This window comes from Mobula birostris, chromosome 9 (assembly GCF_030028105.1).
Source record: "Mobula birostris isolate sMobBir1 chromosome 9, sMobBir1.hap1, whole genome shotgun sequence".
NCBI lineage: Eukaryota > Metazoa > Chordata > Chondrichthyes > Myliobatiformes > Myliobatidae > Mobula > Mobula birostris.
The window spans coordinates 149,115,361-149,132,025 of record NC_092378.1 but is presented as its reverse complement, the minus strand read 5'-3'; the positions used below and the strand labels follow the sequence as shown (position 1 = coordinate 149,132,025).

At 43.6% G+C, this 16,665-nt stretch overlaps 1 long non-coding RNA gene across 4 annotated transcripts in view; it reads right to left on the bottom strand.

Annotated features, from left to right (window-relative positions):
- Window positions 1-16,665, bottom strand: part of LOC140203183 (uncharacterized) — a 102,696-nt gene that overhangs the window by 48,150 nt on the left and 37,881 nt on the right. For 2 of the 4 annotated variants that reach the window (XR_011887318.1, XR_011887320.1), the window contains exon 3: window positions 5,385-6,098. The exons of 1 other annotated variant lie outside the window; for it this stretch is intronic. This is a non-coding gene — a long non-coding RNA (uncharacterized lncRNA). Of the gene's footprint in view, window positions 1-3,512; window positions 3,862-5,384; window positions 6,099-16,665 lie in introns of those variants that run through there. One more of the 4 variants, XR_011887319.1, reaches the window with a different exon arrangement.

Sequence of the window (16,665 nt, the reverse complement as noted above, 5' to 3'; positions counted from 1 at the left end):
TTATTATTCTCTACTGACGCCAGTAGAGAAGTGGTTATTGGTGAACTCACAGTCCCCTGGGAAGACAACATCGATGAAGCCCATGAGCACGTTAACCAAGTATGCAGAATTAAGATCAGAGTGCAGAGACAGAGGGCGGAAGGTCTCATGCTATCCATTCGAAGTAGGCTGCCGTGGGTTTATTGCGTTCACTCTCCAGAAGTGGCTGCGTGACCTTGGCTTCACTAGAAGAGAGATCAAGTCAACCAGCAGGGCTGTAGCTGAGGCAGCAGAGAGAGGATCAGCATGGGTGTGGACCAAGTATGTCCAGAGGGGCAGATAGTCAGACAGTGTACATATATCTTGCAAACCCTTCAGCAGTTGCATAGACACCTGAAGAGCAGACTACCTGTTGGATGGAAGTGACTGTTAGAGGCAGATGCCAAGTTTTTAAACTCACCAGTGGGAGGCGGTGCTTTAGCACTGCTGGCCCACCACCTTGAGGGAGCCTTGATCATAAGCGGGCCGAAACTCCTGAAGACAGGTGGCAGATCAGCTGATGATCCCACTGGTGATAGCACAGGACAGTTAACATCTTAGTCCATGTGTATTTTTAACTCTGTGGATTTGTTGGATATACCCACAAGAGAATGAATCCTGAGGTTGTACGTGGTGACATATATATACTTTGATAATAATATTTACTTTGAACAAGTTAGAAGAAGACAGACGAAGCACGGTGAGGTGGGGAAAGTGGATGGGTTGGAAATAGGGTATGAATTGAAAAGCTGGGAGGTGATGGGCTGCAGAAGAAAGGATCTGATAGTAGGGGAGAGTGGACCATGGGAGAATGGGAAGTAGGAGGGTCACCAGAAGGAGCTAATGGGCGGATGATAAGAAGAGATAAGAGGGACACACACACACACACACACACACACACACACACACACACACACACACATCTGCAGATTTTCTCTTGCTTGTGAGAGGTAAGAGGGATGGCAGTTAGAGAATGAAAGAAGAAAAGGGAGAGGGGAGAGAAACTACCAGGCTAGAGAAATCAGTGTTCATGCTGTCGGGCCTGAGAAACCTAGGCCATTTCTATCTCAGCCTGACGCACATTGAACTGTGCTTAATGGTCGAGGTGTGTCTAGTCATTCTGCTAAAGTTTAATGGCTTGGCTAATTGCCAGATCTTCAGTGGAGATTTAATAGGAAATTGCACATTTGTTTAATAATTTCACTGCCGGAGTCAAGACCCAGGGTTATAGGCATAGTGAGTTTAAGAAAACAGTTTTCCCTGCTTGCTTGGAATAAATTTCTGTCAACCGTTAGTTTAATAAGGGACCGATTAATGAGGTGTGACTCTTGAATTCTTGCAGTGCTGAAGGAATAAGGGGGAAATGGCTATTCAGGCACTGGCGATATATGGCGACATTTCATGGGCAGCTCACAAAACTATTGGATATGTTTCTTTTCAGCTACGATCGCTGAAATTTGCAACTCACATAATGTTCCTTTAAGGAACATAGTTTTGAACCATCTAAACAAACTAACGATATTACCACTCACTTTTAAAAACTTTTCAACTCATGTTCACAATATTATTTATTTCTTTATTTACAGTACCATGAAGAGGTTTTAAGCATATACATATAGCTGAGCATCTAAGACTTTTGCCCAGTACTCTAGTAATTTTAGGCATTGCACTTTACTGCTGCCATAAAAAAAATTCTTGACATATGTGAGTGATGATAAACTTGCTTCTGATATGGCTCTCTATGGTGGACTGAGAGTGGGGAGGGGACAGAGAGAGGAGAATCATGATTGGGAAAAGTGGAGGGGAGAGGGGAGGGAACAGGAAGCACCAGAGAGATATTCTGTAATGGTCAATAAACCAATAGCTTGGAATGAAATGATCTTGCCTGGTGTCTCAGGGCTGGGTGCGTCTGCACCTGCCCCTGGCACTCCTTTTCTGCCACCTGTCACAAGCCCCTCCCGCAGCACTCCACCCTTGCCATTCCCAACATCCTTTGCTCCCGCCAGGTTTACAAACTCGCATTTCCACTCTATGTTGACAAATACAGCATTGTGCAAAAATCTTATGAACCCCAGCTATATATACATGCCTAAGACTTTTGCTCAGTACTGTAGGTACAGGAACCCCAGGTCCCACACCACCTGGTTCAGGAACAGTTATTACCCTACAACCATCAGGCTCCTGAACGTGGATATCTTCACTCACCTCCACCCTGAACTGATTCCACAACCTATGGACTCACTTTCAATGACCCGACAACTCAGGTTCTCAATATTATTTATTTTCTATTTTTATTATTATTTTTCTAGGATTGGCACATTCTGTCTTTTTCTGCACATTCACCGTTTGTGAGTCTTTGTGTGTGGTTTTTCATAGAAACATAGAAAATAGGTGCAGGAGTAGGCCATTCGGCCCTTCAAGCCTGCACCACCATTCAGTACGATCATGGCTGATCATCCAACTCAGAACCCTGTACCAGCCTTCCCTCCATACCCCCTGACCCCCGTAGCCACAAGGGCCATATCTAACTCCCTCTTAAATATAGCCAATGAACTGGCCTCAACTGTTTCCTGTGGCAGAGAATTCCACAGATTCACCACTCTCTGTGTGAAGAAGTTTTTCCTAATCTCGGTCCTAAAAGGCTTCCCCTTTATCCTCAAACTGTGACCCCTCGTTCTGGACTTCCCCTACATCAGGAACAATCTTCCTGCATCTAGCCTGTCCAATCCCTTTAGGATTTTATACGTTTCAATAAGATCCCCCCTCAATCTTCTAAATTCCAGCGAGTATAAGCCTAGTCGATCCAGTCTTTCATCATACGAAAATCCTGCCATCCCAGGAATCAATCTGGTAAACCTTCTTTGTACTCCCTCTATGGTATCATTGATTCTATTTCTTTGTTCTATTGTGAATGCCTGCAAGAAAATGAATGATGGTGGTAATACTTTGGTAATAAACTTACTTTGAACATTGAACTTTGAACTTTAAGTGGCTTTTCCCTGCAGAGGGTAGTGAACATCACAAACACATCCCACGGGTGGAATTTTCATGAGGAGCTGCCTCAAAAAGGCAGCATCTATCATGAAAGATTCCCAACACCATGCTATCTTCTCACAGCTGCCATCAGAGAGGACATACAGAAACCTGAATTCCCACACCACCAGGCTCAAGACCACTGGGTCCCTGAACCAGCCTACACAAGCATAATCTCTTGCCTCCGTACAGCTACACTGAAACACAAGAGATCCTGCAGATGCTGGAAATCTTGAGCAACAGGCAAGCAAAATGGTGCAGGAACTCAGCACGTCAGGCGACACCTATGGAGGGGAATTCATTTCCAGTCCTGATGAAAGGTCTCAGCCTGAAATGTCAACTGTTCACTCCCCTTCATCGATGCTGCCTGACCTGCTGAGTTCCTCCAGTATAGCAACACTAAGAGCACATCGACCTACAAACAACTTTCTGCGGTTTTGTTCTAAATTGTTCGCTTTCCTGCATAATTTCAATAGTTTATTTTTAATTAATTTTTTTTCAAAGTATATTTTTATTATCGAAGTACGTATACAGAATACAACTCTGAGATTTGCCTTCCCGCAAACAGCCATGAAACAAAGAAACAGATGGAGCCTGTTCAGGAAAACATCAAACACCCAACATACAAACAAAGAACAAATTGTGCACACGGCTAAATGCAAGAACAACACGTGGAATATCAAACATCAAACCAGGAGGCCTGTAAGGTTCAGTTTAGTTCAGATCAGCGCTGCACCGTTAGCCAATGCAAACCACGGGCTGTTCTTCACCGAAGCGCCCCAGTCCACATCAATTGCCCCAATCAAACCTCTGAAAAAGAGCAAAAAAATAGACTAACCAGAATCCATGCAACATGAACCACAAAGTCTCCCAGAACAAGTCCACAGCCTCACCGATCAATACTTGCAACCCGGATCCCAAGACTCCTGCACTTTCCTCCAACAGCAGCTTGCAAGAGGGAGAGAAAGTCCAGTCAAACGCAGGCTGACAGCACTGGACACTCGCCCACTTCCACACCTGTCCTCGTCTACTTCAACCCTGCTCAACGCCTCAATCGGAGAGAAGCAATGGAGTCAATCGTGGGCCCGCGCCCCGTCTCCAGGCAACCAGATCTTCGGCCCACACACTCCTCCCTAAACCTCACCGAATCCCCTCGGAGGCAGCAAAGTGCCAGATCAGTCAATCGATCCTAAAGCACATCATCAAAATGTAACTCACAGGTTCCAATGACTTGCGGTTTAGTCATAGAATCATATTTGAAAGAAGTTGTTAAAGTCGTTTTCCTATTGAATGTGTCTCTGATTTTATGTGCCTGCAAAACTTCTGCTTATCATTGCCCCTGTACATATGACAATAAACTCAACTTTGGCTATTGACGCAAACACGAGGAAATCTGCAGATGCTGGAAATTCAAGCAACACGCATCAAAGTTGCTGGTGAACGCAGCAGGCCAGGCAGCATCTCTAGGAAGAGGTACAGTCGACGTTTCAGGCCGAGACCTTTCGTCAGGACTAACTGAAAGAAGAGCTAGTAAGAGATTTGTAAGTCAGAGGGGGAGGGGGAGATCCAAATTGATAGGGGAAGACAGGAGGGGGAGGGATGGAGCCAAGAGCTGGACAGGTGATTGGCAAAGGGGATATGAGAGGATCATGGAACAGGAGGCCCAGGGAGAAAGAAAAGGGGGAGGGGAAACCCAGAGGATGGGCAAGGGGTATAGTGAGAGGGACAGAGGGAGAAAAAGGAGAGAGAGAGAAAGAATGTGTGTATATAAATAAATAACGGATGGGGTACGAGGGGGAGGTGAGGCATTAGCGGAAATTAGGTTGGAGGCTACCCAGATGGATTGACCTTCTGCATGACCCGAGTCTTTCATCGCTGTGCAGATTTGACTTTTAGACTTCCAGCCTCAACTCTCATCTCTACCTTCTTGTAGCCATTGGCAATTTTTTGATTTCTTTCTGTACAGATAAACTTAGCGCTGCAGTTAGCCCAATTGCTTTTCTGCGCCAGTGTCCACCGATCAGGAGGTTCGATTCCTGCCACCCTCTGTAAGGAGTTTGTACGTTCTCCCCGTGACTATGTGGGTTTCCTCTGGGTGCTCCAGTTTCCTCCCACAGTCCAAACGACAGACCACTAGGGTGAGGGCGGGCGCGCTATGTTGATGCTGCGAGCCTGACAGGCTACACCCAGCACAATCCTTGTTGCTTTGACTTGATGCAAGCGATACCTTTCACTGATATGTTTCAAAGTACATGTGACAAGTAAAGCACCAAGCTGCAGTGTTACCTCATGTCTCTTGAGCTCAAATACTAGCTTCAGGTTAGGCTTGGTCAGTAGAAAATGATCAAATAGAGATAGAAGCAGACCTTGGCAGGAGATGTAAGGTGAGGTATGGAGAAGGATGGTGGAGGAAGACAGAACAGTTCATATTCAAAGTTTAAAGTAAATTTATTAACTAAGTACATATATATGTCGTCATCATATACCACCCCTGAGATTAATTTTCTTGTGGGCAAATTCAATAAATTCACAGTAGAATTATAGCCATAACAGAATCAATGCATTGACTTGGGCGTTCAGCCAGTGTGCAAAAGACAAAATGTGCAGATCATACAGGAGGAAGTAATAATATGAATAAATAAGCAATAAATATTGAGAACATGAGATGAAGAGTCCTTGAAAGTGAGCCCATTGGTTGTGGGAACATTTCAATGATGGGGCAAGTGAAGTTGAATGGAGTTATCTCCTTTGGTTCAGGAGCCCGATGGCTGTGGGGTAATAACTGTTCCTGAACCTGGTGGAGAGAGTCCTCATGCTCCTGATGGCAGCAGTGAGAAGAGAGCACGTTCTGGGTGGTGGCAGTCCCTGGTGATGGACGTTGCTTTCCTGCAGTGGTGCTTCATGGAGATGGGCTCAATGGTGGGGAGGGCTTTACTCATGATGGTCTGGGCCGTATCCACTACTTTTTGTAGGATTTCCCACTCAAGCGCGTGAGTGTTTTCATCTCACCGCTCTGTTTGCAGCACTGTTCCTTGGTTGCTAGCTCCCTGCATCAAAGAGATATTCAACCACAACAAATAAAAGCAATTTCAGTCATTGAACACACTTCATCAAATGAAACAATCGCTTTTATTGTTATACCTCAGACTAAAGTACCCTAATTGATCCAGCCTTGATTGACATAAAGGGCTGCACCAAGTTAAAATGCTGGTGTTTATATCAAACGAATTCCAGGGTCATTGATCTGAAAAAGAGAAGCAAGACCCAAGCCAAGAGTTAAGCAATTCAGGATAACAAGCTGTGTTTAATGGCACCTCAGATGTACTAAAATGACTCAAGGGCCTTGCCTTTCTCAGGAATATTATCAGATAGACTTTAGCCCTGCATTAAGTAGGGCGGTTAATCAAATGCAGGGTGGTGGAAGGGTATTTTAAAGAGGATTATAAAGAAGGAGAGGCTGAGAGGTTTCAAGATTCAAGATTATTTATCAGGGTGATAGAGTCATAGAAAAGTACTGCGCAGTAACAGGCCCTTTGGCCCACCTAGTCCATGCCAAACCATTTAAATTGCTTAGTCCCATCAACCGGCACTGGCACCATAGCCCTCCATACCCTTCCCATCTACTTATCTATCCAAACTTCTCTTAAACGTTGAAATCGAGCTTGCATGCACCATTGGGCTGGTAGTTCATTCCACACTCTCACCACCCTCTGATTGAAGAAGTTCCTCCTCATGATCTCCTTAAATATTTCACCTTTCACCCTTAACCCATGACCTCCAGTTGTAGTCCTACCTGACCTCAGTGGAAAAAGCCTGCTTACATTTACCCTATCTATGCCCCTCATAATTTTGTATACCTCTATCAAATCTCCCCTCGATCTTCTGTATTCCAAGGAATGAAGTCCTAACCTATCAACCTTTACTTATAACCCAGCAACATCCTTGAAAACTTTCTGTGCTCTCTTTCAACTTCGTTTATATATTCCCTGTATATAGGTGACCAAAACTGGGCAAAATACTCCAAATTAGTCCTCATCAATGTCTTATACAACTTCGACATAACATCCCATCTCTTGTACTCAATACTTTAATTTACGAAGGCCAATGTGCAAAAGGCTTTCTTTATGACCCTCTCTACCTGTGACGCTACTTTCAATGAATTATGGATCTGTGTTCCCAGATCCCTTTGTTCTACCACACTCCTCAGTACTCTACCAGTCACTGTATAAGACCCGTTCTGGTTGGCCTTACCAAAGTGCAACTCCTCGCACTTGTCTGCAGTAAATCCCATCGGCCATTTTTCAGCCCATTGTTCCAGCTGGTTCAGACCCCACTGCAAGCCATGGTAGCCTTCCTCGCTGTCCACTGCACCCCCAATCTTGGTGTCATCTGCAAAACTGGTGATCCAATTAACCACATTATCATCCAGATTGTTGATCTAGGTGACAAGCAACAATGGACTGATCATCGGCCCGTGCGGCTCTCCACGAGTCACTGGCCTCAAGTCAGAGAGGCAACCATCTACCACCAGTCTCTGGCTTCTCCCGCAAAGCCAATGTCTAATCCAATTTACTACCTCATCTTGAATGCCGAGTGACTGAACCTTCTTGACCAACCTCCCATGCAGGACCTTGTCAAACGCCTTGCTAAAGTCCACGAAGACAACATCCACTGCCTTGCCTTCATCCTTTCCTGTTAACTTCCTCAACAAACTCTATAAGATTGGTTAGACATGACCTACTATGTATAAAGCCATGCTGACTATGCCTAATCAGTCCCTGTCTATAAAAATAGTCATGTGTCCCGCCCCTTAGAACACCTTCGAACAGCTATCCCATTACTGATATTAGGCTCAAAGGCCTATAATTTCCGGGTTTATTTTTAGAGCCTTTCTTAAACAGCCGAACAACATTAGCTATCTTCCAATCCTCTGCTACCTCACCTGTCGCTAAAGAAGATTCAAAAAGCTCTGCTTGGGCCCTCAGTTTCTGCACTTGCCTCCCGCAGGGTCTGAGGGAACACCTTGTTCAGGCCCTAGGGATTTATCTGACTTAATTTGCCTCAGGTCTTCAAACACCTCCTCCTCTTTAACCTGTACAAGGTCCATGGAGTTGATGCCCCTTTGTCTCACTTTTATAGACTGTCTCCATCTCCCATGTAAATACAGATGCAAACAATCCATTTAAGATCTCCCCTATCTCTTTTGGCTCCACACATAGATTATCATTCTGATCTTCCAGAGGACCAGTTTTGCCTCTTGCAATCCTTTTGCTCTTAACATTTCTGTAGAGTCCCTTAATGAAACCTCATGCCTTCTTTTTGCCCTCCTGATTTCTTTCTTAAGTGTTCTCTTGCATTGCTTACACACCACACCATAAGTACCTCATTTGTTTCTACCAGCCCATACCTATTACGTGCCTTCTTGTTTTGCTGTACCAGGGCCTCAATATCTCTTGAAAGCCAAGATTCCCTGAACTTGTTATCTTTATCTTTGTTATCAGGCACATACAAGCTTTGTACACCTTTGTCAGAAAACAGCCCGTCCCAATCCACACTTGCCAGATCCTTTCCGATACCATCAAAATAGGCCTTTCTCCAATTTAGAAGCTCAACCCATGAACCAGACCTATCGTTTTCCATATTTACTTTGAAATTAATGGCATTGTTTGCCATTAAATTAACTTGCAAATTAATGCGATCATGTTTGCTGTTGTGTGCTGGGGCAGCAGGCTGAGGGTAGCAGACACCAACAGAATCAACAAACTCATTCGTAAGGCCAGTGATGTTGTGGGGATGGAACTGGACTCTCTGACGGTGGTGTCTGAAAAGAGGATGCTGTCCAAGTTGCATGCCATCTTGGACAATGTCTCCCATCCACTACATAATGTACTGGTTGGGCACAGGAGTGCATTCAGCCAGAGACTCATTCCACCGAGGTGCAACGCAGAGCGTCATAGGAAGTCATTCCTGCCTGTGGCCATCGAACTTTACAACTCCTCCCTTGGAGGGTCAGACACCCTGAGCAAATAGGCTGGTCCCGGACTTATTTCCTGCCATAATTTACATATTACTATTTAATTATTTATGGTTTTATTACTATTTAATTATTTATGGTTTTATTACTATTTAATTATTTATGGTGCAACTGTAACAAAATACAATTTCCCCCGGAATCAATAAAGTATGACTATAACTGTTACAATCACCAGGTGCAAAGTGTTCCCCAACACAAACTTTTGCCACCTGCTCTGTCTCATTCCCTAATAGCAGATGCAGTTTTGCACACTCTCTCATTGAGACTTCTATGTACTAATTACGGAAACTTTCCTGAACACATTTGACAAACTCTATCCCATCTAGTCCTTTTACAGTATGGGAGTCCCCAGTCGATATATGGAAAGTTAAAATCACCTACTATAACAACCTTACGTTTCTTGCAACAGTCTGCAATCTCTCCACAAATGTATTCCTCTAAATCCCACAAACTGTTGGGTAGCCCTTAATATAGCCCAATTAACATGGTCATACCTTTCACATTCCTCAGTTATACCCACACCTCACTAGATGAGTTCCCTGGTCTGTCCTGAGGGAGCTCTGCCATGACATTTTCCCTGATAAGTAAGCCACCCCTCATTTTTTAATCCCTCCCGCTCTGTCACATCTAAAACAACGGCACCCCAGAATATTGAGCTGCCAGTCCTGCCTCTCCTGGAAACAAGTCTAACTAATGGCTGCAAAGTCATATTTCCACATGCTGATCCATGACCTAAGCTCATCTGCCTTTCCTACGATACTTCTTGCATTGAAATATCCACCGCTCAGGACATTATAAAAAAAACATAGAAACATAGAAATCTACAGCACATTACAGGCCCTTCGGCCCACAATGTTGTGCCAACCATGTAGCCTACTCTAGAAACTGCCTAGAGTTTCCCTACCGCATAGCCCTCTATTTTTTTAAGCTCGAAGAGGCTATTCTATCCAACTCTACCACCTTTGCTGACAGTACATTCCACGCACCCACCAATCTCTGTGTGAAAAACTTACCTCTGACATCCCCCTTGTATCTACTTCCAAGCACTATGCCCCCTCGTGTTAGCCATTTCAGTCCTGGGAAAAGCCTCTGGCTATCCACACGATCAATGCCTCTCATCATTTTATACACCTCTACCAGGTCACCTCTCATCCTCCATCACTCGAAGGAGAAAAGGCCAAGTTCACTCAACCTATTCTCATAAGGCATTCTCTCCAATCCAGGCAACATCCTTGTAAATCTCCTCTGCACTCTCTCTATAGTATCCACATCCTTCCTGTAGTGAGCTGACCAGAACTGAACACAGTACTCCAAGTAGGGTCCAACTAAGGTCTTATATAGCTGTAACATTACCTCTGGGCTCTTGAACTCAATCCCATGGTTGATGGAAGCCAACACGCCATACGCCTTCTTAACAACACTGTCAACCTGCACAGCAGCTTTGAGTGTCCTATGGACATGGACCTCAAGATCTCACTGATCCTCCACACTGCCAAGAGTCTTACCATTAATATTATATTCTGTCTTCAAATTTGACCTACTGAAATGAACCACTTCACACTTATCTGGGTTGAACTCCATCTGCCACTTCTCAACCCAGTTTTACATCCTATCGATGTTCTGCTTTAACCTCTGACAACCCTCCACACTATCCACAACACCTCCAACTTTTGTGTCATCAGTAAATTTACTACCCACCCTTCTACTTCCTCATCCAGGACATTTGTAAAAATCACAGAGGAGTGGTTCCTGAACAGATTCCTGCAGAACACCACTGGTCACCGTCCTCCATGCAGATTACGAATGATCCACAAACACCCTTTGCCTTCTGTGGACAAGCCAATTCTGGATCCACAAAGCAAGGTCTCGTTGGATCCCATGCCTCCTTACTTTCTGAGGCTATGTCCACACTACACCGGATAATTTTGAAAACAAAGCTTTTTCTCTTCATTTTTACCCTCCGTCCACATTGAAACGATATTTTCATCTCCTGAAAACGGAGCTTTTCTAAAACACTCTCCAGAGTGTGTAGATTTGAAAACGATTGTTGCGCGTTGTAGCGTGGACTGGGTAAATGGAGATATTTAAAAACACTGTCATGACAACACCACAACAACAATGCTTTTTCTGCTTCTACTTGGTACTGCACCAGCACCGCCAGACGGCTGTTATAACTTGCAGTCGGTGTGAACAGCATGAAAATTAAATTGTAAAATGAGCTTTTTGACTAGATCCCCTAAACTGATTTGATTGAGTCTATCTTTAAAAATATTAATGTCAGAAATACTGCGCAGATCTGGTGGCAGAAGATTCCACTCTCTTGTTGATCTTCGGTAGAGGACGGCTTCATGTGTGTGTTGTTTACTTTATTGTCTACATTAATAGCTTGTTTGGAGTTAAACATCTCCACATTCTCCACTGCTCTGCTGACTTTGTAGTCATTTGTAACTCGCAGAAACAACTCGACTTCATTGTCTGTCTAAACGAAGAAGTTCGGTCTGCTTTTTCCAGTGGAGGTTTTCTTTGTATTCCTCGAAGACATTGTTGAAAACTTTCTTTCGCTGTTGTTGTTGGTACTCTAGTTTTTGACCAATGGAAATAGCACAACGCCGCCATGGAGACATAAATATTATACCATTTCCTCTTCGCTTGTTTCCTGTAGATGTGTCTGACATGCCCAGTAGGAGTAGATTCGCCCAAATATCCGTTTTGGTGTGGACAGAGATATTTTGAAAAATGTCTAGTGTGGACCCCTGTCGTTTTTACTCGAAACTGGTGTTTTCAAAATTATCCGGTCTAGTGTGGATGTAGCCTCAATGAGCTTTGCGTGGGGAACCTTATCAAATGCCTTACTGAAATCCATATACACTACATCCGCTGCTCTACCTTCATCAATGTGCTTTGGTACATCCTCAAAAAATTCAGTCAGGTTTGTAAGGCATGATCTGCCCTTGACAAAACCATGCTGACTATCCCTAATCAGATTATGTCTCTCCAAATGCTCATAAACCCTGCCCCTCAGAATTTTCTCCAATAACTTGCCTACGATTCATCAAACCATGTACAACCTTTTGACTCCTAGTTTTGTCTGAGGTCTTAACAACATCTGTATCCACAACTTCTCTATCAACTGTTCTGGCGCTCTGGTTCCCATCCCTCTGCAACTCCAGTTGAATGTCATTCCTCAAAGTTCAAAGTTCACAGTTCAAAATAAGTTTATTATCGAAGTATGTATATATCACCCTGAGATTTATTTTCTTCTGAGCAATCAATACACGAAACACAAAAGAATCAATGGAAGACCGCTTCCAGAAGGACAGACAACAACCAATGTACAAAGAAAAACAACAAACTGCACAAATGCAAAAAGAAAAAGAAAAAAAGGAATGAAAGGGTTAACATATGAGAAGCATTTGATAGCTCTGGGCCTGTACTCACTAGAGTTCAGAAGATTGAAGGGGGATCTCTTTGAAACCTATCAAATGTTGAAAGGCTTAGATAGAGTGAATGTGGAGAGGATGATTTCTATAGTGGGGGAGTCAAGGCCCAGAGGGCACAGCCTCAGAACTGAGGGACATCCATTTAGAACAGAGATGAGGAAATATTTCTTTAGTCAGAGGATGGTGGATCTGTGGAATTTATTGCTGCAGACAGCTGTGCAGGCCAAGTCATTGAGTATATTTAAGGCAGTGGTTGATAGGTTCTTGATTAGTAAGGGTGTCAAAGGTTATGGGGAGAAGGCAGGAGAATGGAATTGAGAGGGATAATAAATCAGCCATGATGGAATGACAGAGCAGACTCGATGGGCTGAATGGCCTAAATCTACTCCTCTGTTTTATGGTCTTAACAAGAGGATAAAGTGAAACATAGAAAACCTACAGCACAATACAGGCCCTTCGGCCTGTGCTGAACATGTCCCTACCTTAGAAATGACTGGGCTTACCTATAGCCCTCTATTTTACTAAGCTCCGTGTACCTATCTAAAAGTCTCTTAAAAGATCCTATCGTATCCGCCTCCACCACCGCTGCTGGCAGCCCATTCCACGCACTCACCACTCTCTGAGTAAAAAACTTACCCCTGACATCTCCTCTGCACCTACTCCCCAGCACCTTAAACCTGTGTCCTCTTGTGGCAACCATTTCAGCCCCGGAAAAAGCCTCCGACTATCCACGCGATCAATGCCTCTCATTGTCTCATACACCTCTATCAGGTCACCTCTCACTCCTCTTGAGGATTGCAATCCTTTTGCTCTGAACATTTCTGTAGAGTAGCTTAGTGCAACCTCATGCCTTCCTTTAGCCCTCCTGATTTAAAGGAGGTATATGGGGAAAATGATGTTCTGTGTGAAATTTTGCTTCACACATCTCTTTGAACTTTCACCCTCTCTCCTCAAATGCATGCTCCGTGATAGTCAGCATATCAAAACTGGGAAAAAGATTATCTATACCTCTCACAATCTTATAAGTTTCTATTAGGTCTATAAAGGTTATGGGTAACAGGGTTTCTGAGAGTTGTCACGTCTCATGTCATATCAGTCAACTACATTTCTGTAGGCCTTTAGTCATATGCATATAGGACAGATAGGAATGGCAGCTTGTAAATAATATTAGAAAAAACAGGTCATACCATAGTCGCTCTTCCTGATCCCAGCTTGTTATCTATTGATTTGGTTGTAAGTTGCTCTGTTACCATGGTGAGGTTCAACTCATACCTCGAGCCAAGGACAAGGATGAATGATTCAAAGATTCAAAGTGCATTTATTATTAAAGTATCTATGTAGTGTACAATCCTGAAATTCATCTTCCCCACAGACAGCCACGAAACAAAGAAAACCGTTGAACTCGTTCAAAGAAAAACACCAAAACCCCCTAGCAGAGAAAAAAATTATGCAAATAGCAACAAGATGGCTGGCACCTCAGACGGTTGAGGAAGTTTGGTATAGCCCCCCAAATCCTAAGAACTTTCTACAGGAGCACAATTGAGAGCATCCCGACTGGCTGCATCACTGCCTGGTATGGGAACTGTACCTCCCTTAATCGCAGGACTCTGCAGAGAGTGGTGCGTACAGCCCAGTGCATCTGTACTTGTGAATTTCCCATGATTCAGGACATTTACAAGGACAGGTGTGTAAAAAGACCCCCTCGGATCACTGGGGACCTGAGTCACCCCAGCCACAATCTACTCCAGCTGCTACTATCCTGGGAAACGGTACCGCAGCATAAAAGCCAGGACCAACAGGCTCCGGGGCAGCTTCTTCCACCGGGCCATCAGACTGATTAACTCACACTGATTTGAGAGTATTTCTATGTTACGTTGACTGTTCTAGTTGTTATAAATTATTACAAATTACTATGATTGCACACTGTATATTTAGATGAAGATGGACATACTCCTCATGTATGTGAAGGAAGTAAGAAATAAAATCAATTCAATTCAAGAAAGAACGAGCAAAAGCACAGCATGTAAAACACAAAATTGGAAGAGTCCATATTCAGTTCAGCTCAGTGTTTGTTATCAGCAGGGAAATATAGCAACAAAAAAAAAGGGCGAACAGAAAGCAGAAATGCTTCATAACATAAACCACAAAGTCCAATCCAGAAGTTGAGTCAATTAATCCTTGCCCAAGACCTAGGAATCCAGTACTATCCAGCAGCATTATGGGAGAGTGAGACTAGTCCGTGATGGAGAAGCCACAGCAATGGCTATATTTCATGAGGATTTACTATTGTCACCAAAGATTCTAACAGATTTCTACAGATGTACGTTGGTTACATCACTGTCTGGTATAGAAACATAGAAACATAGAAAATAGGTGCAGGAGTAGGCCATTCAGTATGATCATGGCTGATCATCCAACTCAGAACCCTGTACCAGCCTTCCCTCCATACCCCCTGATCCCTTTGGCCACAAGGGCCATATCTAACTCCCTCTTAAATATAGCCAATGAACTGTCCTCAACTGTTTCCTGTGGCAGAGAATTCCACAGATTCACCACTCTCTGTGTGAAGAAATTTTTCCTAATCTCGGTCCTAAAAGGCTTCCCCTTTATCCTCAGACTGTGACCCCTCGTTCTGGACTTCTCCAACATCGGGAACAATCTTCCTGCATCTAGCCTGTCCAATCCCTTTAGGATTTTATACGTTTCAATAAGATCCCCCCTCAATCTTCTAAATTCCAACGAATATAAGCCTAGTTCATCCAGTCTTTCATCATATGAAAGTTCTGCCGTCCCAGGAATCAATCTGGTGAACCTTCTTTGTACTCCCTCTGTGGCAAGGATGTCTTTCCTCAGAATGGGGGACCAAAACAGCACACAATATGGTATGGAGGGGCCACTGCGCAGGATCAGAGAAGGCTGCTGAAAATTGTGAACTCAGCCAGTTCCATCTTGGGCACTACCCTCCCCAGCGTCGAGGACACCTTCACAAGGCGATGCCTCAGGAAAATAGCATCCATCATTAGGAATTCCCAGCCCCCAGAAGGTGACCAGCAGAGATGAGGTACAGGATGCTGAAGGTGCATTCCCAATGTTTTAGGAACAGCTTCTTCCCCTCCACCATCAGATTTATGTACTAAAAATGAACCAACCCCATGAACACTACCTCACAAAATCTTGGCCCAAAATGTCGACTGTTCACTCTTTTCCACAGATGCTGCCTGACCTGCTGAGATCCTCCAGCATTTTGTCTGTGTTGCTCACTATTTTTGTTCTATGTTGCACATCTTATTTATTTTTTCAATATATATTTTTATTGTATATTTGTATTGTATATTTCTTATACTATATATACTGCACTGTATTGCTGCTACAAAACAACAAATTTCATGACAAACACCCTGTGGGTGCTTTATTAGATACACCTGTTTGTTAATGCAAATATCTAATCAGCCAATCATGAGGCAGCAACTCAATACATAAAAGCATGCAGACATGGTCAAGAGGTTCAGTTATTGTTCAGACCAAACATCAGAATGGAGAAGAAATGTGATCTAAGTGACTTTGAACGTGGTGTGATTGCTGGTGCTAGACAGGGTGGTTTGAGTATCTCAGAAGCTGCTGATCTCCTGGGATTTTCACGCACAACACTCTCCAGAGTTTAAAGAGAATGGTGAGAAAAAAACGACAGAAAACGTCCAGTGAGCGGCAGTTCTGTGGGCGAAATGCCTTGCTAATAAGAGAGGTCAGAGACGAACGGCCAGACTGGTTCAACCTGACAGTAAGGTGACAGTAATTCAAATAACCACATATTACAATGGTGATATGTCGAAGAATATTTCTGAATGCAGAATACGTTGAACCTTGAAGTGGATGGGCTACAGCAGCAGAAGACCACAAACATACACTCAGTGACCGCTTTATTAGGTACAGAAGGTATTTGATAAAAAAGCCACTGAGTGCAGTTCAGTGATAATAAACCTGATTCTCGTTCTGATGTTTAGTTTCAAAATAATAATTCAGCACATTCATTTATGAAGCTCATTATGAGGTGTAGCCATGTATGAAGAAATTATCATTTGTGATCACTCACCAAAGAAACGTCTGCTTTAAAGTACACTGGCAACTTTTAATGACAAGATG